We start from the raw sequence: 25271 nt of genomic DNA on the forward strand, positions 1-25271 counted from the left end.
AAAACTTCTAATAATTCAAAAGTAAAGTTTAACAGGAAACAGAAAATAATTTAAACTGACTTTGGAGATGAAGATAAAGCAGTACTTAGAGACAGATCTGTGCATATATTAGAAACAAAGTCTGAAAATTAATGAGTTAAGTATTTATCTCAAGCTAATTTCAAAGAACATAGAATAAAGAAAATACTGATTATAACAAAAGATAATAAACAAATATACAATAGAAGAGAATAAAAAGTGATTAATTAAAACTAATTATAATATAAATAAGTTTCGAGGGGAAAGTAATTATGAAAAAAAGGAGAAGAAACAGATCAATATCAGGAAAAAAGAAGGGATTATCACCTTAATTATAGATATTAAAATAATATAGGCTATTTTCGCACTAGCTGGTTTTGCTCAGTGGATAGAGCTTCTGCCTGCAGCTGGAAGGGCCCCGGGGTTTGATTCCAGAGAAAGGCACATGCCCAGGTTGATCCCCAGGGGGATGTGCAGATCAATGATTCTCTCTCACCATTGATGTTTCTCTCTCTCCCTCTCCTTTCCTCTCTGAAATCAATAAAAATAGACTTTAAAAAAATAATATAGGATATTTTAAATTTTATGATAATGAATTTGGAATTTTAAATAAAATAATTTTCTTTAGAAAGACAGTTTCCCAAAACTCAAGAGGGAAAAAGAGAGATGTTGAATTATCCTGTAACCCTTAAAGAAATAAAATCATCAGGGTTTTTTTTATTTATTTGTTTATTTAATATATTTTTATATTTTATATCCCACTGGTGATTGAGCATATGCGCTGACTTGAAATCAAACCATGACCTCTGAGTTCCTAAGTTGACACTGAGCCATGGCAACTTGGCTGTTTTGTTTTTAATACATCCTTTTTACAAAAGAAATCTTTAGTCTCATATGGCTTCAGTGAAAATTCTTCCAAAAGTTAACAAATAAAAAAATTCCTTGTGTTATACTATATAAAAACAAAAGTGAGTAATACTCCTAACTCATTTTACAAGACCATCTTAACCTTGAAATCAAAATCCAACAAGAAAAAAATAAGAAAGTAAAATTACTTTCCATTTTCATTTATAAACATACATGCAAAAAAATCTTAAAAACCAAATATAGCAAATTAAACTCAGCAATGCAGAAAAAGCATAACATAACATAAATTGATTGTATGACAAAAAATACAAGGTATTTAAACATTAAAAAATCAATTCGTAACTATTTGATTAAAGAAATAATTATGGCCGAAACCGGTTTGGCTCAGTGGATAGAGCGTCGGCCTGCAGACTGAAAGGTCCCAGGTTCGATTCCGGTCAAGGGCATGTACCTGGGTTGCAGGCACATCCCCACTAGGAGATGTGCAGGAGGCAGCTGATCAATGTTTCTCTCTCATCGATGTTTCTAACTCTCTATCTCTCTCCCTTCCTCTCTGTAAAAAATCAATAAAATATATTTTAAAAATTAAAAAAAAAATTAAAAAAAATAAAAAAAAAGAAATAATTATGTTACCTTACTAGATGTAATAAAAAGTGGCAAAATTCAAAATTATAATAAATATGCTATCAAAAGAAAAATCCTCTTATCAAACTAAAAATTGAGCCAATTCTTTAATAAAGGGTATCTATTTTTTAATTATATATCAGATTCAATGATTAAGTATTAGAAATATTTCTATTGTATGTACAAGATTAGTATATCATACGGGAAGTATAATCCAGTTCAATAGTAGAGCTAAAGTTAAGGAAAGGTTTAAGGATTCGATTAAAAGGAACAACAAATAGCCTTATTATTTTTGGTTGATGTGGTTGTATATGTCGGATTTCCAAAATCTACAAATAAAATGTTTGATTTAAGAGCTAGATTCAAAAAAATTAAAATTATTTTATTTCTGTATAAAAGTAGTAACCAAAGAAATATAGATTCCATTTATAATGGTATATATTATACTAATAATAAATATAACAAAACACATGTAAGACCTTTACTAAGAAATTTATAAAAATTCACTGAGACACATTAAAGAAGACCTTCATAACTTGTAAGAGGTACTATATTTATAAATTGAAAGACTCTCTATTTTAAAGATTTCAATTCTTCCCAAATCAATTTATAGTTTCAATTAATTCTCAACCAAATCCTAGACAATTTTTACTTGCTGATATTGATGAGCTAGTTTCTAAAATTTATATGAAATGATAATGTCTTCAAGACACCCTTGAAGAAAAAGAAAAAGATGGAAATATTTGTAATATCACAACTTATTTTAAAGCCAAAATAATTAATACAATGGTTGTATTAGCAAAGGAATACACAGAGAAGTAGAATGGATTGAATCTCAAAATAGACCCACACATATATGGATTCCTAAAGAGATAGAACTACAGGTTAGTAGGGGGAAAAAGAGTTTTCAATTAAATTATGATTCCTTAGCATGGTTTACATCATCTTGCACCCGCTACTCCTCCAAAGTCATTTCCTACCATTATTCACACCCCTCACTCCCCACCTGCTATGCTCTTGTTCTCACAATTGCTCAGATGCACTGGGCATATGCTGCTTCAAAGCCATTGTCTTAACTGTTCTTCCTGCATGGCTGGCTCAGTCCACAGACATTCCCATGGCTTGTCCATTATACATTTATATCGTTAATATATCATCTTTTCAGAGTGGTGTTATTTGACTAATCTTTCAAAAATAAGACATGTCCATTATTTTTTACCTCCTTGCTTCATTTTCCATTGCCATTCTATATTTTCTAGTCAAGATGAAGAAATTTTTTTGTCTGTACCTAGTTCCTGGTTTATTACCTGAGACATAATAGATTTTAATTAACATATGCTAGATGTATAAATAAAATAGATGAAAAATGATAAATCTTACCAGTAGTCAAAGAAAACACTTCAAAGGAGATACCATTTGGGAACTACATCAAACTAAAAAGCTCAACAGAAAAACAAGCAAACAAGCAAACAAAAAACCATCAACAAAACAAAGAGGCAACCAATTGAATGGGAGAAGACACTTGCAAATGATACCTCCAATAAGGAGCTAGAATCCAAAAATATACCGACCTCATACAACTTCAGCAAAAAATGAACAAATAATTTGATTTAAAAATGGACAGAGAACCTGAATCAATACTTTTCCAAATAAACATATAGATGGCTAACAGATATATGAAAAAAATGCTCAATACCACTAGCTATAAGGAAAATGTAAATCAAAACTAGAATGAGATACTCACACCCATTAGAATGGCTACTATTAATAAGATAAGAAATAAGAAGTGCTGGAGAGGATATGAAGGAAAGGGAACCCTCATAAAACTGCTGGTGGGGATGTAAATTGGTGCAGCCACTATGGAAAACATTATGAAGGCTCCTCAAATAATTGAGAATAGAGCTACCATATGACCCAGCAAACCCTCTTCTGGGTATTTACTGAAAAATTTGAAAACACTTTTATAAAGATATATGTACTCCTATATTCACTGAAGCATTATTCAAAATATCTAAGACATGGAAACAACCTGAGTGCCCTTGGATGGATGACTGGATAAAGATGTGGTACACATATGCAATGGAATATTGCTCAGCCATAAAAAAGATGAAATATTGCTATTTGCAACAACAAGAATGATGTATTATGCCAAGTGAAATAAGTCAGACAGAAAACAGGAACCACATGATTTCACTCATATGTGAAACATAAAATAAAAAACAACAAATGAACAAACAAATTCATAGATACAAACAACAGAATGGTAGTTTCCAGAGAGAAAGGGTGCTGAGTGGAGGATGAATAGGGTAAAGGGAATCAAGTATAAGGTGTTCAAAGGAGACTAGGCTTTGGGTGGTGAGCACAAAATAAAGTATACAGACGTAGTATTATAAAATTGTACACCTGAAATCTGCATGTTAAAAAGTGATACCATTTTCTCTCTTAAATAACAAAGACTTTGAAATTTAAATACTCAACGTGGTTAAACAATGAAAGAGATAGGCCCTCTGTAAACACTAGAAAGACTTCTGGAGGGTAACCAACTTCGTGCCCCCTTCCTGCAGTCCCCTTGCTGCAGGAAGTTGATCTATCCCCCAATAAACTTTGTTTCCGCCAACCGTTTTTGTCTGTGAATTCATTCTTTGGTTTCGAGAGACATTTTTGTTTCACTCTCCTCCTGGGAGCGTGGCCCTGCCTTTCCCTTCCCCCTCTGCCTCAGGCTTGTTACGGTTAGCTTCCTCTCTCCCAAGCTCCAAGGGCCCTTCCTTTGCCTCTATGGCTTCTTTCTTAAGCCCATTTCTTCTAGAAATTACTTTTTTCTCCCTCTGTGATTTACCAAATAAATATTCTCTTATTAAAAAAGAAAAGAAGAAGAAGAAAGAAAAAAAGACTTCTGGAATTAAAATTGAATGATAAATCAAGAGCATTTAGAATAAATTTTATGACAATATTCAATATATAGAAAATAATTTTTAAATGTAGTTATATAAGCAATGACATTTATTGTAGCATTAAAGATAGAAATAGAAATAATGGACACAACAACAAGATAATAGCTAAGTAAATTTTATACCTTCCTATGATACAATATAATGCATCATTTTAAATGATGTTTACAAATCATTTTAAATGATATAATGTGGGAAAAGCATCTGATATAATATTAAGTAAATGTGTGGGATCTAAAAATTATTTGCATGGTAGAATACCATGGAAAGAACTAAAGTATACATTGAAAAATAGAGGAAGGAAATACACAAAAATAAAAATAATAATTATGCATGAATATGAATGATTTAATTTCAAATAATTATGAAACCTTAATAAAGTCCTTGATTAGCAGCATTCCCTTCACCAAGACATCTTTTGGTTTTTCTGTGTGTTTATTCATAAACTGGTCAAGCACATTTAAGTTGTACTATTAGTGTTAAATGTTCCCTTGTGGTGATATTATGACATTCACATCTCCTTGTCTGATCATCTGATGCTCTTTAAGCAATTCGTTATACCAAAAACGTATTTTCATATCCTCTGTTACTTTGACGTGATTCAACCAAGCCATTATTTTCTTACCATCTTTCAGCTGTTTGCACTTCATTCTCTGAAGCAACTGTGATTCCAAGGATATGCCTCTAAATTTTCATGATCAAATATGACCCCATATCTCCTTCCCTGTCTCCCATTTCTATCCACCTCCTCAGCCACCTACCTTGCTGGTCCTGCTGTTAGCTTGTCCAGCATCTTCAGGTGCAGCTTCTGCTGAGGGACCGCCTTCACGGTCCTCTGACTACAGCATGTTTGCTCAGCTCATGCTCTTGGAGCAGGGGAGACCAAGTGCTGGGACAGAGTTCAGGGGATCCAGGCAGCATACTGCTTCACAGCCAGGCCTTCAGAAGGAGAAGCCAAAAGGAGACATAAGTATGTATATGTGTGTTTGTTCCAGCAAGTCTAGAGTGTTAGGTCTGATCAAATAATTGAATCGAATCCCCTTCCCCTGGGGACTGACCTTTAGGCCACTTCACAACGGACATTCCACTTGCTTAGACCACATTCCACTCGCTAAGACCATTATCTCTCCCCTCCTGACTTTCCTAGAACCCGGACCTACACAGAGAATTTCTCTGTTCAGAAAAAGCCCGCCTAGAGTCCTTTAAAAACCTCTGACTCCCCGTCTTTGGGGGCTGGCGCCATTTTAGGGCTCAGCCCATCTGGGTATTCAGATGACTTAATAAACTCATAATCCTTCACTCCTTCTAGCCTCCTGTGTTCCTCCTTCGGCGACCCTAAGACAGAGGAGCCTGTGTACTCTGAAAATTCCAAAACCACTTTTATATGGCCATCATCCTCTTGATCCACAGAAGAATTAGAGGCACAAGCTAGGCCCAACCTCCAACTCAGTGCGAGAAAGAAGAGAGACCTTACAGATTAAACTTTCCAACAACAGGCTATCAAATTCTGGCAATGAAAGAATCACCAATTTTCTATTTCACAATTTAAGATGCTCAAGTTTTCCCAGTGTATGACATGATACATTTGGATAGCACCTTTTGGCAGAATACTATGCTATGTTTCATCTTTGCCACCTAATATGAGTCACTCTGAGAGGCTTAGCTGAAGCAATATAGCATGGCCATTTGTATTTTTTCTATCATTTTCTAGATTTTTATTTTGCTATGTCCATCAGTTTATTTTGCTCTTGAGAAGCTGAGAACACAGGAAACTTTCTCAACAAACCAAGGGAGCACAAACTATGTCTCTCCCACTTTTTCTAACCTGTTTTCCTGTCATGAACTCTCCATGGGAGGTCTCTGCTTGCTCTTAAAGTCTACACTGTGCACACAACATCCAAGCAAGACACGGAATAATGTTTCTATAGTTGTGTATCAGTGCCTTTGCTTTGCCAATACCTAATTACTAAGGGATATATAATATTTACATATTTTAATCTAGTCTTAAATTACTTCCTCTGTGCTATATTCAACTGTCAAATATCTCTCAAAATCATGATCCTCAGAAGAGATCCATCAGGCTTCAATCAGGCAACTATATATCTAAAGGCAAGTTTTTGTCAATATTATAATACAACCATACCCTATAATTTTTTGAAACTGAAAGTACTTGCATCACTCCTTTCTATATCAGTACCTCATTGTCCAAGACAGTGAGCCAGAATAAGTCAAATATGTCTAGGACAAAAACTATTAGTCACATTTTCAAATTGAATTCAAAATTTTAATTACTGATGGTCTTTTTTTCCCTTTTAACCAGGCCAATATACCTTAACTAATGTGATATTTATCAAAGCACTTATAATCTGAATATGGTTTTGAAAATAGATACCCTCCAAAATAAAGTGCAGGAGTTCATTTCCTGATTCCCTTTATCACTCCTTTCTCAATAGTCTTTCAAAAGACTGTAAATCAAAGATACCTATAAGCAAACTCAGTCATTTATGTTACATTTATTTATTTATTGCCAAATAAATTTATTTTTAGACTAATTTCAGCTTATACTAATATAGTCATTATTGCTTGTCAGTAAGTCATACATGTATGGCTTTCACAATTTCATGAAAATTATACAGTTGTTAAATTTCAGAGTGTTTAATTCTGGGAAAGAAAATAATCTTATATAATAAAAGCATAATATGCAGAGGCTCAACGCAGAAGCTGCCCCCTGGTGGTCAGTGCACTCCCACAGGGGGAGCTCCGCTCAGCCAGAAGCCTTGAGCCAGGCAGCCCTCAGGATGACTGACTGCTGGCTTAGGCCCGCTCCCAGCTTGAGGAGCAGGCCTAAGCTGTCAGTCTGGCATCATCAAGGGCTCCTGGACTCCAAGAGGGCACAGGCCAGGCTAGGGACTCCACCGCCAGTGCATGACTTTCGTGCACTGCGCCTCTAGTTATAGAATAAGAGACAAGGATTTTTATAGATTAAAAATGTCATTCTTTTCACAGGACTGAAACTGGGACTTCTTACTCACACTTTGTAGATCAAGTTTAAGGAGAGCAGGCTAAAAGACCCCAGGTAATGATTTCATTTTTTCATGATTTAAAAGACTACAAAGACCAGGACTAAGAGTCCAAATGTAAAACTCATGAGGACACAATAAGAAAAAGAATAGGAGTATAGATAGGGGAGGTGGTGACAGAAGTACCCAAGGCCCTACTTTCTCTCCTCTCAGCAGCCTGCTGGAATGCTGAAGTGCACTGCAAAGTTAAACCATCCCCTCCTTGCAAACGTTCCGGGTTTGTATTGGATGCTATCACAGGGAGGTCTAGGATATGAAAGGAAGAAACAAAGTACTTCGGTAGTACTGACGCTCTTTTGCAAAGCCCTAAGAAAAACAAGAAAGTAGTTAGTTTTCTACTACCCATTCTCTGCATTTTTTAAAAAAATTAGTTTTAATTGAATTTTAGAAAGAAAGGAAGGGAGAGGAGAGACAGAAATATCAATGTCATAGCAAAACATGTATCAGCTGCCTTCTGCACACCCCCTACTGGGGATGGATCCAGCAACCCAGGCATGTGCCCTGACCAGGAATGCAACCAGCAACCTTTTGGTGCAGGCACATGGGATGACATCCAACCAACTGAGCATACTGGCCAGGGCCTCCCTGCATTTCTGCAGGAGAATAACTGCTGTCCAGCCTTTGATTTCTTCCATGCCTGCCACAGTTTCTTTCTAAACAGTAAAAGCAATGTTTTCCACTCCTTTTGCCATTTTTAAAAATCATCCCCCTTTCATGGAATTGCACTGTTTCCTTTTAAGGCAAGTCACTTCTAAACCAAAGTGGACAAACTGTACTTGACTTAAACATACATTTCCCCAAGCATTTTTATTCCAGTGTCTAAGAATTTAGCAACACTCTGCAGTCCTAAGTGCCACCAGAATACACTTTCATTATAGAACTGTCAAGATATAATATGGCCTGCAATAAAACCTAATAGGTAAATAAAGTAACAAAGCCAACTTCCTTTTCAAAGGGGCGGTGCAGTAATATTTTTATATGCACTTCTAATACAAGATACTAATATCTTACTAAAAGCATTTATTTGCAGTGTGTATGTCTATTCCCAGGTCATAACATTATTTGGCTTAAGCTGTGGTTTTTGTTAACATTATAATCAAACTCATACATAAAAGGGAAATATTTGGCCAGTTGGGAAGGAGCTAAAATAGAATTGTATTCGCATCAGATCTCAATGATTTCTCAGGAATATACTAAAATATTGCCAATAATTGTGGATTACAGCAAGTAGACTATTATAAATTCCTCTATATTATGAAGGTGACTTTCAAGGAGGGGATTTTTTCTGTTTTTGTTTTCTACTATAAATGTATCTTTTTTATTTTGCTCTCTCTTTCTTGACCCAGCTTCTGAAGCTGCATAATCAACCTTTTATCTTTCCTTGGGTTGTTTTCTGTTCATAAATCTTTCAACTCAGTGTATTTCTTGAGGTGACTATGTGTGTCTCTTGCTTTGCTCAAGGCACATTAACTGCATTCATTTTATACATGAAGCAAACAAAACATGGGAAGGGGACCTGTTTTCTTCTAAAAGGTGATGTTACATCTTAGTTCAATAAGTAAAAATAATTCTATATTTTAAAACATATTTTTATTGTTTTCAGAGAGGGAGAGGAAGAGAGAAATAGAAACATCAATAATGAGAGAGAATCCTGCACGCCCCCTACTGGAGATTGACTGCACTCAGGGCATGTGCCACCATCTGGAACCCAACTGTGACTTCCTGGCTCAGAGAGTGATGCTCAACCACTGGACCACACCAGCCAGGCAAAAATAATTCTATTTAAAAAATAATTTCTCCCTTAGATTTGGTACATACATACAAATAAGGGAAAAAAAGAAAATATAGCAATAAAAATATATAGTTCTAGAATCCTATTAAATGTTCATGGAAGCCTTGTCTTTTTTTTTTTTTTTTCATATATACCCAAGTAAGAAAGGCACTACACTCACAGGACTCTTTTTACAAACCATCAGGGGAAAATATATGGCCTCCATCTAGCTAAAGAAGCATCTACTATAGTCCAGAAGAATTCATACTTCATTTGTCATCTCCATGTTTGTTCCACTGCAAAGATACTCTTCCAAATTTCTGGGTTAACAGCAATTGCTTAGACCTGTGGTTGGCAAACTGCGGCTCACGAGCCACATGCGGCTCTTTGGCCCCTTGAATGTGGCTCTTCCACAAAATACCATGTGCAGGCACGCGTACAGTGCAATTGAAACTTTGTGGCCCATGCACAGAAGTCGGTTTTCAGCCTGGGCAAGTCTATTTTGAAAAAGTACTGTTGATATTTGGCTCTGTTGACTAATGAGTTTGCTGACCACTGGCTTAGACAATTTTTTATTCATTTTGATAGTTACAGTTTCTGTCATTAATAGTGAAAACTGACAAATTATCAATGACACATTTTCGCTATCAATAACATCCCCCCAGGGAGCCAAGATGTTGGAAATCATACTGGAGTAGCAACGTGTATAGAATGTACTAGTTTACCATCTGGTTGTTTGGGTTGAATGTTGGAGAGAGCTCTTTGGTTTGAAGTAGGCAGCACTGAGATTGTGACTGGCTCCATGAAATTTCACTAAATGAAATTTTCTATTGCATGTCAACGTGATATTTCCCCATGGTAGGCTATGTTGCTTCTCAACATGAAGCAAGTAAAAACCTGTTTATATGGCAGCTCTCAGCCTTCCTGAGCCACCAAGAAAACTATGTATTTTCCCAAATGTGTAGTCCCTCAAAGCTATGATGTGTCTAAAAATGTCAACCAAGCATATGAACCAGATAATCTTTGCATTCTTATATAACTGTATTCTTTTTCTTAGACTAAAGTCATTTGTCAGCAGTAAAAACTTTACTAACATTCAGATAAGCTACATATCAAGTAAAATGATTTGCATAGACTAACTTGCTTAATGTATAGGCATTTAGCTATTTTCATGTAAAGTCTGATATGTCACAACGGAAGAATAGGGAACATATTGTCCACTCACAGTAGAAGTGTAGTATAGTGGCATAGACAATTATGTCAAAATTCCTGGGTTTGAATCTCAGCTCTAACACTATCATTGGACAAATTACTTTACCTCTCTGTGCATTAGTTCTATCATCTGTAAAATGATTATATTAATAAAACCTCCATGACAGTGATGTTTTGAGGATTAAATGAGAATACATATGTAAAGCACTTAGAAAAATGTCCTGGCATTTAATAATATGTACATTAATAATTCATATGTATTTATCTATGTGCAAAGTAATATGTACACAATAATAAGACATTATTATTCCTATTGTTATTATCATAACAAATAAAGGAATGTTATCAATATTTCACTTTGCTGTTTTTGCAGAGTTTTTTCACATGAATTACACTGTTCAGAGGGACCATTTCTCCTCTTCTACATTGGGAGCTTTTTGAGGGTGAAGGTCCATGACTTCTCCCCTTCTTAAACTCAACACTGATCACACACATCAATCATGGGCCCTGCCATACCTACCACCTCTGCTGAGGGAAACTGCCCAGTCTACCTGAATACCACAAACTTTGCTCTCCTGGGTTGTAAAGCCAAACACAGACCTCTATAGGAATGCAAATTGTGTGACAGAGAATCAGTTGGGCAGCAGATTGAAGGAGAGGACAGAGCCAGAATACGGCCATGAGGTATCCAGAGGGGTGGGGGGTATATGGAAATAATGAGGAGAAAGAGACACTAGTAGAAAAATGCTACAAGGAAAAGGAAAAATAGAGTAGAGGGCAAGACAGTCCGTGAGAAGTGGGAAGAGAGTGTCAGAGTGAGCGAGAAGAAGGAACAGAGAGCAAAAGAACAAGGATTTGAGAGTATCTCTCAACAACCTTCTAATCCCAGCCTCTGCCCTCCTCTACCCAAAACCTGACAGGCTGATTTTACTTAAGGTTTCATATGCTCATTCCTCACCTCCCCAACAAGTAACTCTGTTGATGGGATTATTGGAGGACTCCTAACAAAGAAATGTGTATTAACTATATATCTTATTTTCTATATTTTGATGCTCTGCTACCTGGGATCTTGCTGACTAAGGAGGGACTGCCCCTCCCTGGGCTAGCTAATTCCTAGAGACAGGACTTGCCTGTTAGTGCACTTTTGATATCCAAACCAAGCATACCCCAACAACCTCTTTCTTTTATGGGGCTCTCATACTTGGGCCACTATCCACCTGCCTTAATCACCCCAAGATCAGGGACCAGAAAACTAGGACAGCCCAGGGGCCCATGGAAATTATTCAAACTACCTAATCCTATATCTCCTTGCCCAGTTTCATTTCTTTTTTCCTGTGCAAATCACAATAAGGGCTTAGCCCACTAATCCTTATCTCTCTCTGTCTGCTCATCTGCCCTCTGTCCTTCCCCATGTGGCCCTGCCTACATGGTATGTCGTGCCTCCTGTTTCCAGGGACTGTGAATATAACAAAACTTCTTCATGACGATCATTTCTGTGTCCGCATGTCTTAGCACATCCGATTAAAACAAATCCAGGTATTGTTAAAACAGAAGGCAAGACTCTTACGTTGATAATACATATTTTAGAATGGCATGTGCCTATGGGGCACAAATTATAGAGGCCAGAGACACCGGAGTCTGAGTAAATGATTTCTGAGAAGCAGTGAGAAGCAGGAAATGATTTCTCAGAAGGGATGGCATTTGAGATATATGTTAAATGACAGGTAGAAGTTGGGCATATGCTGCACAATGAGACTGGATAAAGGTCCAGCAGAGCAAATAGCCTGAGCGCAGGTAGAGATGAAAGGGATGTAGAATAGGATGAAGCTGATTAACTGAAAATAGTATTTTAGGAGGCCAAGCCTGAAGGAAAGGTCAGAACTGAATTCACATTTATGTTTCTTTGAAACATTATTCCTCTATGGGAGCTTTAATACTTAGAAGTAGATGCTATGAACTGAATTGTGTGCCCCAGAATTTCATATGTTGAGGTCTTAACCTCTAATGTGATGGTACTTGCACGTGGGACTTTAGAAGGAAATTAGGTTTAAATGAGGCCCCCATCATACGATTAGTGCCCTAATGAGAAGAGATACCACAGAACTTACACACACAATCTCTCTCTCTCCACCAAGTGAGGACACAGTGAGAAGGTGGCCATCTACAAGCCAGGAAGAGAGCCTCACTAGGAAACCAAGTCAGTTAGTACCTCAATCTTGGACTTCCCAGCCTCTAGAACTATGGGAAATAAATTCCTGTGGTTTAAGCCACAGTCTATGGGTTGTTTTTTTTATAGCAGCCCAAGCTGCCTAATGCAGTAGGGAAAGGCTCAAATATAATGCCAACTCCCAAAATGAACCTTAGCAAAACATAATGTTGTTATAGACTTGTCGTGTACTTGCTAACATAATGAAAGTTGGTGGCTGCAGGAGAAGATGTACATACAGATAAGGTAACTAATGGAGCAGCTTCTGAGGCTGCTCGAATTTATGGTCTAAACACCATTTCAAGGAGCAAATGTTTCCATCACAGTGTGACAAATGTAATAGGTTTTGGAGGTTGCATTTTCAAAAATTAATAAGACACATGCTGTGTGAAAACATTATGTTCAGAGGCATGTTTTCAGAAGTTTCTAATAGAATATCGTAAACAAATCTTCCCAAAATGAGGTCATAAAGTTTCACAATGTATGGTTCTAGTAACAGTGCCTGGGAAGTAGATTTATAACTGAACGGTATGAGAAGTTAATAAAAAACTGGGGTATAGGAGTTTCTGTTCTAGTCAGTGTTTCTGTTCTATTAATTTTTTTAAATTATTTTAATTATAAACTTTAGGCAAAATACAGTGGGGAATAGTTAGTAGGTTTTTATAACAGATTGAGAAGGGAAAAAAATACACAAATGACATATGTAATGAAACAGAAAGGAAAAGCTAACTTCTATCCCCACCAAGCCTAATTCAGTAGATTATTGTGAAAAAAAAAAATCTACTCTGTATGCTGAATTCAAGGGAAAATTTAACAACATGTAACAATTCAAGGTAGATCTGCTCTAGAATTCATTGACTAATGGAAAATTACTTGATGATTATAATTTGAATTACTGTGACTTTTAATGATAGTCACTTGACTTTGATTTGGCTTCTAGCATAATCTTCTAAAAGCCTATGCCTGATTTCTTCATACTGAAAGGAAGGAAGTGAGAAGAAAACACACACACACAAATAATTTACTCCTTAGATAAGCTATGTTTTTACTTCTGCTTGTGTACATATAGACAATAAAGCACTGAGAAGATACATTAAACATGGATTTTGAGACTACCACACTCCCAAGTTTGTTGAGATTTTTGTAATCATCAAAATCAGGATACTTTATGCTTCCATTCAATTGTGATCAGCTTCCTTGACTAGAATAAAGTATTTTCTAACTCATTGGTCTACAAGTGTAGACAGTTTCTGCAGTTTCAGTTACTCATGCAATGTTGCTATGGAATAGTTTTAAATTTATCAAAATCTGAAATTTGTTATCTATGTCAAAATAGCAGTAGACACACTTCAATTGATGAACTTGCAGAACTCCCCAGATCTCCCCATAAGATGGCAGGTGAACTGAAGTAACAGTCCTTACTGAGAAACTCCTACGTACCCAGCATTATAGAAGGTATTGGAGATACAGAAAGAAACATGGCTTGTCTGCTGTCCTCTGAAGGTTCACAGGACACAGTCTACATAAAGGAATGGTTAGCCAGCAATACCTTTCCCTATAGGTTAACTGCCAAATAAGTGGTTCAGGAAATTGACGCATAGGAATTCCTACTGGTGAGTCACCACTTCAGTCAGGAGGTTAGGTAAAGAAATTTGACTTAATCTTGAATCAGGTAGTAGAGGACCCAAAGATAGAGCCTGGAAGTTTCCCAGTCTATGAGCTATGTTCAAGTTTGGGAACTGAATACCACAAGTACTAGAAGTTGTATATTCTTGGGTCCAGGTGAAAGTTGTGTGAGAAAAGTATGCATCCCTAAAGAGGTAAATAATATTCCAACAGTAGCAAAATAATGTCTGATAATTTAAAGGTATTCATTACCCTAACAGATGTTGCTTATAATTTACAAGGATTAGCAGTTATTAGTTTGGTCATTTGGTTGTTTTTCACCTCTAGAAAGGTCAACCAAAAAATCCAGGCACTATGATGCACACTGACCTCCAGGTGGCAGACGCTCAATGCAGGAGCTGTCCCCAGCCTGTCGGCTCCGATCACTGATGGGACCTGCCGGCCAACCTCCCAGTCCTAAACCCTGGCCATCAGGCCCCGATTGCCTGGGTTGGGACGGGGAACAGGGGGTGAGTGGTGGCAGACGTGGGCATCAAGGGAAGGAGGTGGAGGAAGGTGAGGAGACGAGGAACCATGCGGTGGCGGCACGTGGGTGGTGAGGGAAGGAGGAGGCGGGGAGGCAGGGAACCTGATCGGCCCTGGTCGCCACCGGCCAGGCCTGGGGACCCCACCCATGCACGAATTTCATGCACCGGGCCTCTAGTATTAAGATAAAGCCATAAATACACAAGATACTTTGAGTTTGACTATGTGTTGATAAATGTTTCTGATGTATTGCGTTCTATTCTTGCCCATGTCCCCTATTACTAGGCAAACTTTTGAGATGTAATCACTGGTTAACAACACAAGCTTTGTAGTGAGGCAGCTGACTTTCTAGCTTGGTCACTTACTACATATGAGACTTTAGCCAAATAAGTTGACCCCATGAGCCCAGGTCTCCTGGTTAGTAATATGTGAGGTGCAAACATTAAGCTCAAAGGACAATTGTGAAGATTCAGCTAGAGAATGCATCTGAAGCACTTGATATTTAGTGGGTACTCAAAAAAATAATTAAAAAACACTCTTGCCAATAAGTCTGAAAGCAGGCTCTACTCATGAAAAACACACCAACAAATGTAAAAATGACAAATGACCCTCCCTGCTATGTCCAGGGCTGACCAATGGCTTCATTACCACCACCTGAGCTAACTGGCCACTGTTAGCATCATCGAAGGAGGAATGCACGAGGCCAAAAGTGGGAAATGATTAAAATGCTTTATAAAAGGTCATCTGGATACCAGGTTGGCTGAGCCCCCAAATGGCGCCAGGGTTGGGGAGTCAGAGGTTTTAAAGGACTCTAGGCGGGCTTTTTTGCCAGGGAACTCTCTGGGCAGGTCCAGATCCTGGGAAAGTCCAGAAGGGAAAGATAATGGTCTTAGCAAGTGGAATGTGGTCTAAGCGAAAGGGAATGTCCGTTGTGAAGTGGTCTAAAGGTCAGTTCCCAGGGGAGGGGATATTGATTTAATAATTTGATCAGACCTAACAGCCACAAAGCAAGGAAATTAGGAAACATCCAAGGCAAATGCTAGATAAATAAAGCAACACATACACACACACAAATATGACAAATGAGGAAATTGGCTAGAATAGGTCAGATCACTCAAGAAGAAAAGAGAGCTCTCACTCTAAGCCCATGTGGAGACTGAACTGCAAATAACTTCGCAGAAAATGTTCACTTGTGAGCAAATGCCTACATGTTATGTTCTTTCTCCACATTTTAGTCCATTTCCCAACCATAGCATCACTTCCATATTCCAGCCTTGCAACAGTTCAACATCCTCCTTCTTCCTTCCTCATTAGGGAGGATGCACTGAACAGACCACATGGAGACACTGGCATGTGGTTGTCAGGAGGTATTCCAGCACACTGATTTACTTCACTATCAAATTCAAAACTAGGACCAGAAATGCTTCATTATCATGTAATATGAACCTATTTCATTAACTAATTTAAAAGCATGCATAATTCATCACATGCATTGTTCATTTATAGCTTAGCATGTATTTCCCTAGATGTAGTCTCTATATTAGCTTTGCCTCATTATTTTTCTTGCAGAAAATGATTGAGATATACAACATTCCTTTATCAACGGAAATAGGATGGCTCATTATTCTTTGTCAAATTGGGTCACTGATTTCCCTATGTAACATAATATTTCCCATCTTGTATTTTCAAAACCCTCTCCTATACATTCTCATTTTATCCTTCTAGTAATGTTTTTTAATCAACCTAATTGTGTTATTTTATTTATTTTAAAAGCAAGGAATCTATTATACCAAGAGGCTGAGAAACTTACTCAAGTAAACTGTAATGATTTAAAGCTAGAATTCAAATCTCCTGCCTTCTAAATCATCCAATTTTTTAAGCAAAAATCTAAAAAATAGGGTTGTTTTTTTTTCCTGTCTTGAGAAATTATCTATATGAAAACATTAGTGGATAAGCATTTAGCTATGGGGTTAGTGAATCAGTTTCAAGTCCTTTCTATTAAAATATTTTTAAAATTCTGTCTTCAAATGTACATTTTATTATTACTCCAGTATGTTGAAGGCAACAGATCAGGAGACAGTTGCTATTTGAAAGATAGCCTGTTACTCACAGTTCCCAAGAGGAGGCAGAACCCCACTGCCTCACAGGGACCCCACAGGGAAGCACCAGGGTCAGAGGGAGCTAGGGGAATATGTAGGGAAGAGCCTTTATTGTGGTTTCTATGGAAAGGAATGGATGAGACAGGAAAAACGGGCTTAGCATTGGCTACTTTGAATAATTTCAAGGGGCTCTGGGGCCTAAGGGTTGTCCCTAGTTGTCTAATCTTGGCCCCTGGGATGATTAAGGCAGGGAGATAGTGGCTCTGAGTATGAGAACACAATACAAGAAGTGGTGGGGGTGGGGGTTCTAGATTGGTTAGTTTGCATATATGGCCATGAAGGTGAGTTATTTACTATCTCTAGGAGGTGTCTACTCCTGGGAGGAGCAGTTTCTCCAGACTCAGGAAGGCCCCAGATGTCAAAGCATCAGAAACACAGAGTTAATATATAAATAATTGGTTATTCAAATGTGCTACATACAGTGCTAAGCTCTCAGCATGCGTTGTCTTAGATATACTTCCTATCAACACTCAGTACTATAAAATAAATACTACTATTATCATCATTTATATTTTATAGATGAGGGACATAATATTTAGAGAAAACAGGAACTTGGCATGAATCGCACAGCTAGGAAGTGGGAGAATGAGGACCTGAACCCCCTGAAGTCTAGCTACTGGGCTCATGTCTTTAACCACTGCACTGCAGAATCTATACAGAAAATTTAGACAGGGTATCATTGATGACTTTAATTTTTCATGTTTACATTAGCCCCCAAATCATATCCAGGTTATCAGGTTCCTAAGTTTATTGATTAGATCAGTTTGTACTCAGGTGAAATGGTTAAGAATCTGCTGTGTGATTGGAAGTGGGGCTGGGAGTTAAGATTAAAACTTTGGGAAATCTGAGATGTCTCTTGAGTAATGAACTTTTTGCAGATAAACTCCAAAGTGAGTCTGTAACATCTATATTTTATTTTATTATAAATTCTCTCTTTTCAAACTTATCTTGAATTTTTTGTCCAACTCAGCCATATAGCACTGTTACTGAATGGCCAAAAAAAAGAGCATAATTTCAAAATCTCAAAGATGAGGTTCTAACTCACAAGAGCATTGGAAGCTGAATTTGAAATATTATGATATAGATCTCAGAGGGGGAAAAAAACTATGTGAATCTTGGTTTTTTAAGGAATTTTGAGCAAGGCCAACAAGAGAACTAACCTAAAAGGGAATCAGATCCACTAGTTGAATTCAGGGATATACAGAATAGAAGTTTCTGAAAATGCCCCATGTGCCACGATTGGTTCAGGTATTTTGCACTGTCATCAAGGCTCGCTACCAAAAGCCTTTGAGTCCCTAACTACCACAATTATTAATTGCACCAACCACATTATGGGAATCAATATTCACAGTAATAGCACCCACCTCTATGCCCGCCACCCACTCCCACACACATTTTGTCTTACCCCTGTGGAATTATCAGGGATGCCTTGTGAAGATTAGGACTCACTCTAATTATAGGATCTTATTAAATACACTGAACTCAGGAAGAGAGATGTTCCAGCTCTAAAGAGTACATCTCTTTATTCCATTAGGTCTCTGATCCCCTCTCATTCATAGGTCTTCAGTATATATTATCTAAACCAGTGGTTCTCAACCTTCCTAATGCCCCGACCCTTTAATACAGTTCCTCATGCTGTGGTGACCCCCAATCCATAAAATTATTTTCGTTGCTACTTCATAACTGTAATTTTGCTAATGTTATGAATGGTAATGTAAATATCTGATATGCAGGATGTATTTTCATTGTTACAAATTGAACATAATTAAAGCATAGTGATTAATCACAAAAACAATATGCAATTATATATGTGTTTTCCGATGGTCTTAGGCGACCCCTGTGAAAGGGTCGTTCGACCCCCAAAGGGGTCGCAACCCACAGGTTGAGAACCACTCATCTAAACTGAGATACTTTTGAGAGTGCAAGGGGTCACTGTAAATTGATACATAGGGACAACAGGCATAACTGGGTTCTATTTCATACAAACAGGAATGTCTGAGCATCTAAATTGTGGGAGAAATGACCCAGCTTGCTATGACATCCATGCTAGCTTTGGAGATGCTTTTTGGTGGGAAATTATGGCAATGTTGAAGAACGGTAGTCTTCACAATCTAAATTTACCTAAATCCCAAAAAGAATCTATGCAACACTTGAGATAACCAAGAACTCAAGATATTACTTAGAATATGGAATGTTATAGAGCCAAGAAAAAGTCCTATGTATAAGAACAAATAAGAATAGAACAAATAGCAAATTAAGAAAAAAACAGCTCACCCCAATATCATTTGAATGTTCAGCTCAAATATGATTGAAACATCGGTTATATAAAGACTTAACATCTGAAATTTTGAAATGGACCCAGAGTCAATAGCTCTAAGTCAAGATACAGGAACATTCCTGATGTAATTATATGTGCAATATTGCTTCACAAAATGTCAGTTATCCACATACCCTCAGGAAGTGGAAAATCTAGTAGGGAGCTATGAAGGGTATGCAAACATGCTATTATAGATCCTGGTGAGTACCATCACAAATACAAGAACAAACTACTAAGAAGTCTGGAAGGAAGAAAATGGCCAGGTGGCACAGGGTGATTATAATATTGAAGGAGCAAGAAAGGTTTCCTTGGAGGAGGCAGAATTTGAAACCAGCATTGAAAGATGGGAAAGATTTTGACAAAGAGAAATGAGAGGCATTCTGGGTACAGATAATGATGTTATGAAAGAAAGAAAGTGAAATATTCCTCATTGCTGGAGTGCAAGATTGGAAAGGTAGGTCAGGGGCCAGAATGTGAGAGGACCATCAAGTTAAGTAGCTTCTAATACAGACTTTCTTTACAGCAATTTCAGAGGAATGATCTAGTTATAATCTCAAAACTTTGCCAGGATTGTTGTGACTATTCATGAGAATTAGCATACCTTTGGGAAATAGAATATGGATGGAACTATTTGTACTCTGAGATCCAAAGGTAAAATCCCCCACGTCAGCGCAGCTGTGGGTAACCTAGATAAAAATGAAACTATAAAATGTTTTTTTTAATTGAAAAGCAAAAAAAGAGAAAAAGTGAGGTTGCAAACTAGCCAAGGATAGCTTTGGATTTTTGCACACTAAAACCTTACATAAAGTATAGCTGTTTCTGAATATCATAAAAACTTAAAAGATGCTTTAGAATGCTATTGAATTTTCTGAAATTGAAGGGTGGTCTCTTCAGAAAAACATGGTAAAAAAAATTAGGACATAACTCATGATTCCTGCAAAATATGCCTTACAAACTGTTCACTAATAATAGTAGCTAACACTTAAATAGTGCTTGCTATGTGCCCGTTACTGTTTTAAACACGTTGCCCATATTTATGGAAACAACCCTTTGTTCAAATGAAATTTTAGGCCCAGTGAAAAATGATAATACAAATACATAGGTGCCCTACGCTGGACTCTGAGGGAACACAGTTTTTAAACCATTGCTGCAGACTTCCACAAAGGTGAGCAATAGGACCCCATGTCAGGGAATGTTTGCACAGGTCCTACATCCAGAACTATGGGACTATTACACAATGGTGGCAGACATGTTTGTTTTCCCCAATGAAAAAAATTTTTGTATTGTTTGCCAACATTTTAAAATTAGAATATTTGATATTAAAATGTGGACACCTGACTTCTCTTAAAAACTCGGAAAAACTGGCAACCATGGGTCCACTCATCTTATGTGACACTATACCATATAGGGCAGAATCCTAGATGCACCCTTGAGACTGTCCATATGCTCTGCTCTTCAGTTCACCAGTACCCTCCCAGCCCCCTTCTTGGTCTAAAGGTATTGGGTTTGAAAATCTGGGGTTAGGGTGTAAATTTCTAACGCTGACTATAGGTTACTGGAGGCATGGTGGGGATCTACATTGGTAGATCAGTAAGAGGTTCACTTAGAATTTTCTGACTCATCTAGAAAAATGTGGAGGTTCAGATAATGTGGCCAATCAGCTAGAATTTGAAGACATAATCTCAGTTTTCCAATTATTTTCTTTGCCTTTTGTTACAGAATCCTTCCATGACAGAATTAAAGATGACCTAGTCCAACACCCTCCTTTTACGGATGTGGACACTTGAGCCAGTTGGTGGAGGAATCAATCCTAGCATTCCAGTTGGAGTTCTTCATATGTTACTGGCCCTCAACACCGCCAAACTCCTGTCTGATTATCAAGGGTTGTCTTTGTCCTCTGAAAAACTTGTTCTTTTGGTCCATCCTTAAACATTTTAATCCACTGTTACTGGAATGAAGATACAGATATAGATAATGCTGATATAGAGATAGAGATAGATTTAGAGATAGAGATAGAGATAGATTTAGAGATAGAGCTAGAGCTAGAGATAGAGATAGAGAGGTATAAGTATAGACATAGACATATACATATATATATAGAGAGAGAGAAAGAGAGAGATAGTGTGTGTGTGTTTAAGAAGAAAGAGCATAAATGTGTTTAAACCTTAAATTAAATGAAAAAACTAGAATGACAGATAAATGGTTCTAATCATTAAATGTACATTATGGAAATTAGCCATCTTTTTGTTTTTAAGAAAAGCACAGTCCATCATTCAAGAATGACAACCAGTCCATTTATTTTCCTACTGTAGGTAATAACAGCAGGGATCGGGCCTGGCCTTGAACTTAAAGAACACTGAGCCGCTCCATTAAAGTTTACAATCCTATGCAAAGAGATGCCTCTGGAGGTCTTTCCTGGCTTGGCCCCAAATTCTTATTATAACTCATAAATGGATCTCTTAATAAAAAAAAAAAAAATTGCTCGCTTCGGCAGCACATATACTAAAAAAAAAAATAGCTTCTTTGAAGGTAAGAGTAGAGAATAAATACTAATGTTCATGTGTGAGTACCCCAGGAGGTTATAGTCATGGCCAGAAAGGAAAAGTGTTCATATACTATTACTTTCCTGGCATAGCACTGACCATAGGATCAGCTATATTTGTTTGCCAGGGTTGTAATAATAAAACACAGACTGGGTGGCTTAAACAACAGAAATAAATTTATTTCCTCGTGGTTTTAGAGGCTAGAAGTCAGTCGGAGGTCAAAGTGTCAACAGGTTTAGTTTCTCCTGAGGCTCTCTCCTTCATTTGCTATTTCCTCCCGTGGCCTTTACTCTGTGCAGACACATTCCTAGTGTCTCTCCCTTTTCTAATAATGACACAAATCACACTGGGCTAGAGCCCACCTATACGATCTCATTTAATTTTAATAACCTCTGTAAAGGCCCCATATCCAAAAACAGTGACACTCTGATACACCGGAGTTAGTAATTCAACATACAAATTTTGGGAGAACATAATCCCGTCCATAACAACAGCATAAGTTAAAGAGTATAAATCTTGATTCAACCACAGAACTGATACACAGGATGCCTCTTCTGCATCCAAAGAATTCTTGTTCCACTAATACATGGGGTCAAACTGCTCCCACTGCAGCAAAAGTGTGATCCCCTCCAACCACATTCTGATGTCTGCATGCCTACTGCATAACTAACAGGCAGAAGTCAGGGGGGCCCAGTTCAGAGGCACTCACAGTGGGCACTTGCAGAACTCTGAGAGTGAGTACTTCCTTAAATGCTGCAACCTGGGCATCTCGCTTGGCTCATGCTAGACTTGGCCCTCAGGACATCTAATTATTAGGATAGTATCACCAGAAAAAGTGGAACTGAGAAATCATACAGCTTCTAATACAAATCTCACATCAGCTTCATGTTGGTGTCAGAAGGGAGGGAGGAGTGAGACCACCAGAGTAATTTCCTTCTTCCCTATTTTGAGGTTTAGAGAGCAGTCAGAAGGTAAAGCAAAAAAGATGGTGAGCCCTAACCGGCTTGGCTCAGTGGATAGAGCGTCGGCCTGTGGACTGAAAGGTCCCAGGTTCGATTCTGGCTAAGGGCATGTACCTTGGTTGTGGGCACGTCCCCTGCGGGGGGTGTGCAGGAGGCAGCTGATCGATGTTTCTCTCTCATCAATGTTTCTAACTCTCTATCCCTCTCCTTTCCTCTCTGTAAGAAATCAATAAAATATATATTTTTTAAAAAGATGGTGAAAGGAGGCTGATGGACATGAAGTTATTTGGAACACAGACTTTGTCTATGATATCTACAGAATATGTTAACAATCTACCCACTGTTTCAAAGGTAAGAAATGAGTAGCATAAAAAGGTGTACAATTATGGGCAAAGAGATACAGATGGCAGACACACACCTTGACCCATAGTAAGGTTGTAAGGTAATAGAGCACACCTATCCCCTGCCCCCAGCAAAGGACAAAAGATATGGGCTAGAGAAGTATACATGGGATCACTTAGTGTAACAATTCTAAGGTTGTTCTACACTTTCACTGGACAGGCACCAGATTCAAAATTGCTTTATTCGGAAGTTAATTTTCTAGCACATTACCCCTATTCTTTCCACTTATGTCAAGCTTTCATCTATTCCACTTCATTCTTTGGAGATTTCTAGTCCTGGTTTACTAACTCTCTGCAGTTTAAAATGTGGGTCAAGAGCAAGTTACAAAGTCCTTTAATTAATTATACTCTTTACAGCTGTAGAATTCTCCTTCCAATGACAGCTCATCACTTATTGCCTCAATTTATTTTCTCCCCCTCCCAGCTTTACTAAGGTATAACTGACAATTAAAGGTATAGAACTTGATGACCTAATATACCTATATACTGTGAAATAATCACCACAGTCAAACAATTTACATATCTATCACATCATATAGTTATCAGCTTTTTGTTTGGTGAGAAGATTACTTTGTACTCTCCTAGAAAATTTCAAGTATACTAGTACAATACAATATTAACTATAATCACAATATTCTATAGATCTCCAGAGTTGATTTTTCTTCAATTCAACATCTATCATAATCCCAATAACATTGTTTTGCCTCTCTCTTACATTCCATTAGTCTCTCCAGAATCTTCTACATCAAATTTAATTATTGTAGGAATTCTATACAAAGAAATATTAACTCAAAGAACTGAGTGAGAACAGGTCTTACAATTACTACAAATCTGTAAAGCCAGTTGAAATCTTGGGGATCCTATTTCTAATTGTATAGTAATTATTCAGATAGTAAAGATAAATCATAATATTTAAAGAGTGAAATCAAATTAGAAAACAGTGTCATCAACTCTTAACATTCTTCAGAGCTATTTAAAATTTTATTTCCACCAAATACTGGACATTTAACTTGTAATTTCCCAAAACATTTATTGAGTACCTATTGTACTATGCCAGGAACAGTGTATTAGAAAGAAATAAAATTATGCTTTGCCTTATTTCCACTAGAATGTGTAGAAATCAAGCAAAAGAGTAAATAAACAATTATATGTTGACAAATGGAGAAAATTATTTTGTAAGAAACCAACAATATATTATGATTCCCTAGTAACATTCCCAGTCTTGACAATTCACTAGAACTACTCACAGGACTCACAAAAGCACTTATACTCACAGTCACAGTTTATTAAGGAGAAAGAACACAGATTAAAATCAGCATCAGGGAAAGGCAGATGGGGCAAAGTCTAGGAGAAACCAGGTGCAAGCTTCCAGGAGGCTCCTCCCAGGGGAGCTGCATGAGAATGCACTTCATTCTCCCAATAATGATGTGAGACAACACATGTGAAGTGTTGCCAACCAGGGAAGCTCACCCCAGCTTTGATGTTCAGCGGTTTTTACTGGGGGCCAGTCACAGGTTTATAGCTCCTGCATGACTGACCACAGCTACTGAGATTCTAAGCCCCCAAAACAAAAGCAGTCATTCTCCATAAGTAAGTTACATTGTTAGGAAAAGCTATCTAGTCAAAATAGCACTGCGCATGCCTAAAACTTCCAGCATACAAAAATCTCATATCAGGCAGAATATTCTAAAAGGCTCAGTATTTATCTTCCAGGAGATAGTCCTGAAGAAAGGCCTTGCTTTAGGTTGTGCAGGGTTTTTGCACCCTGGCTTATTGAATTAACCCTTATGGCTCCCTATGAAAGAGAATAACAGGGTACATCTTGTTATAATTGGTCCTTCAGAGATCCCATCAACGAGAAAGAACACTTAACCTAAGACCTGAAGGATGAGTAGGCAAAAAGTAGTGGCCTTTCAACCAGAGGGAGCAGCAAGTGTGAAGGCTCTTGGATGGGAATGAGCTTAGCCCCTTTGGAAAACTAAATTAAACCCAGTGTATTTGAAAGAGGGCAT

This window comes from Myotis yumanensis, unplaced genomic scaffold (genome assembly GCF_028538775.1).
Source record: "Myotis yumanensis isolate MYYU_CA2020_CCGP unplaced genomic scaffold, mMyoYum1.0.hap1 SCAF_4, whole genome shotgun sequence".
NCBI lineage: Eukaryota > Metazoa > Chordata > Mammalia > Chiroptera > Vespertilionidae > Myotis > Myotis yumanensis.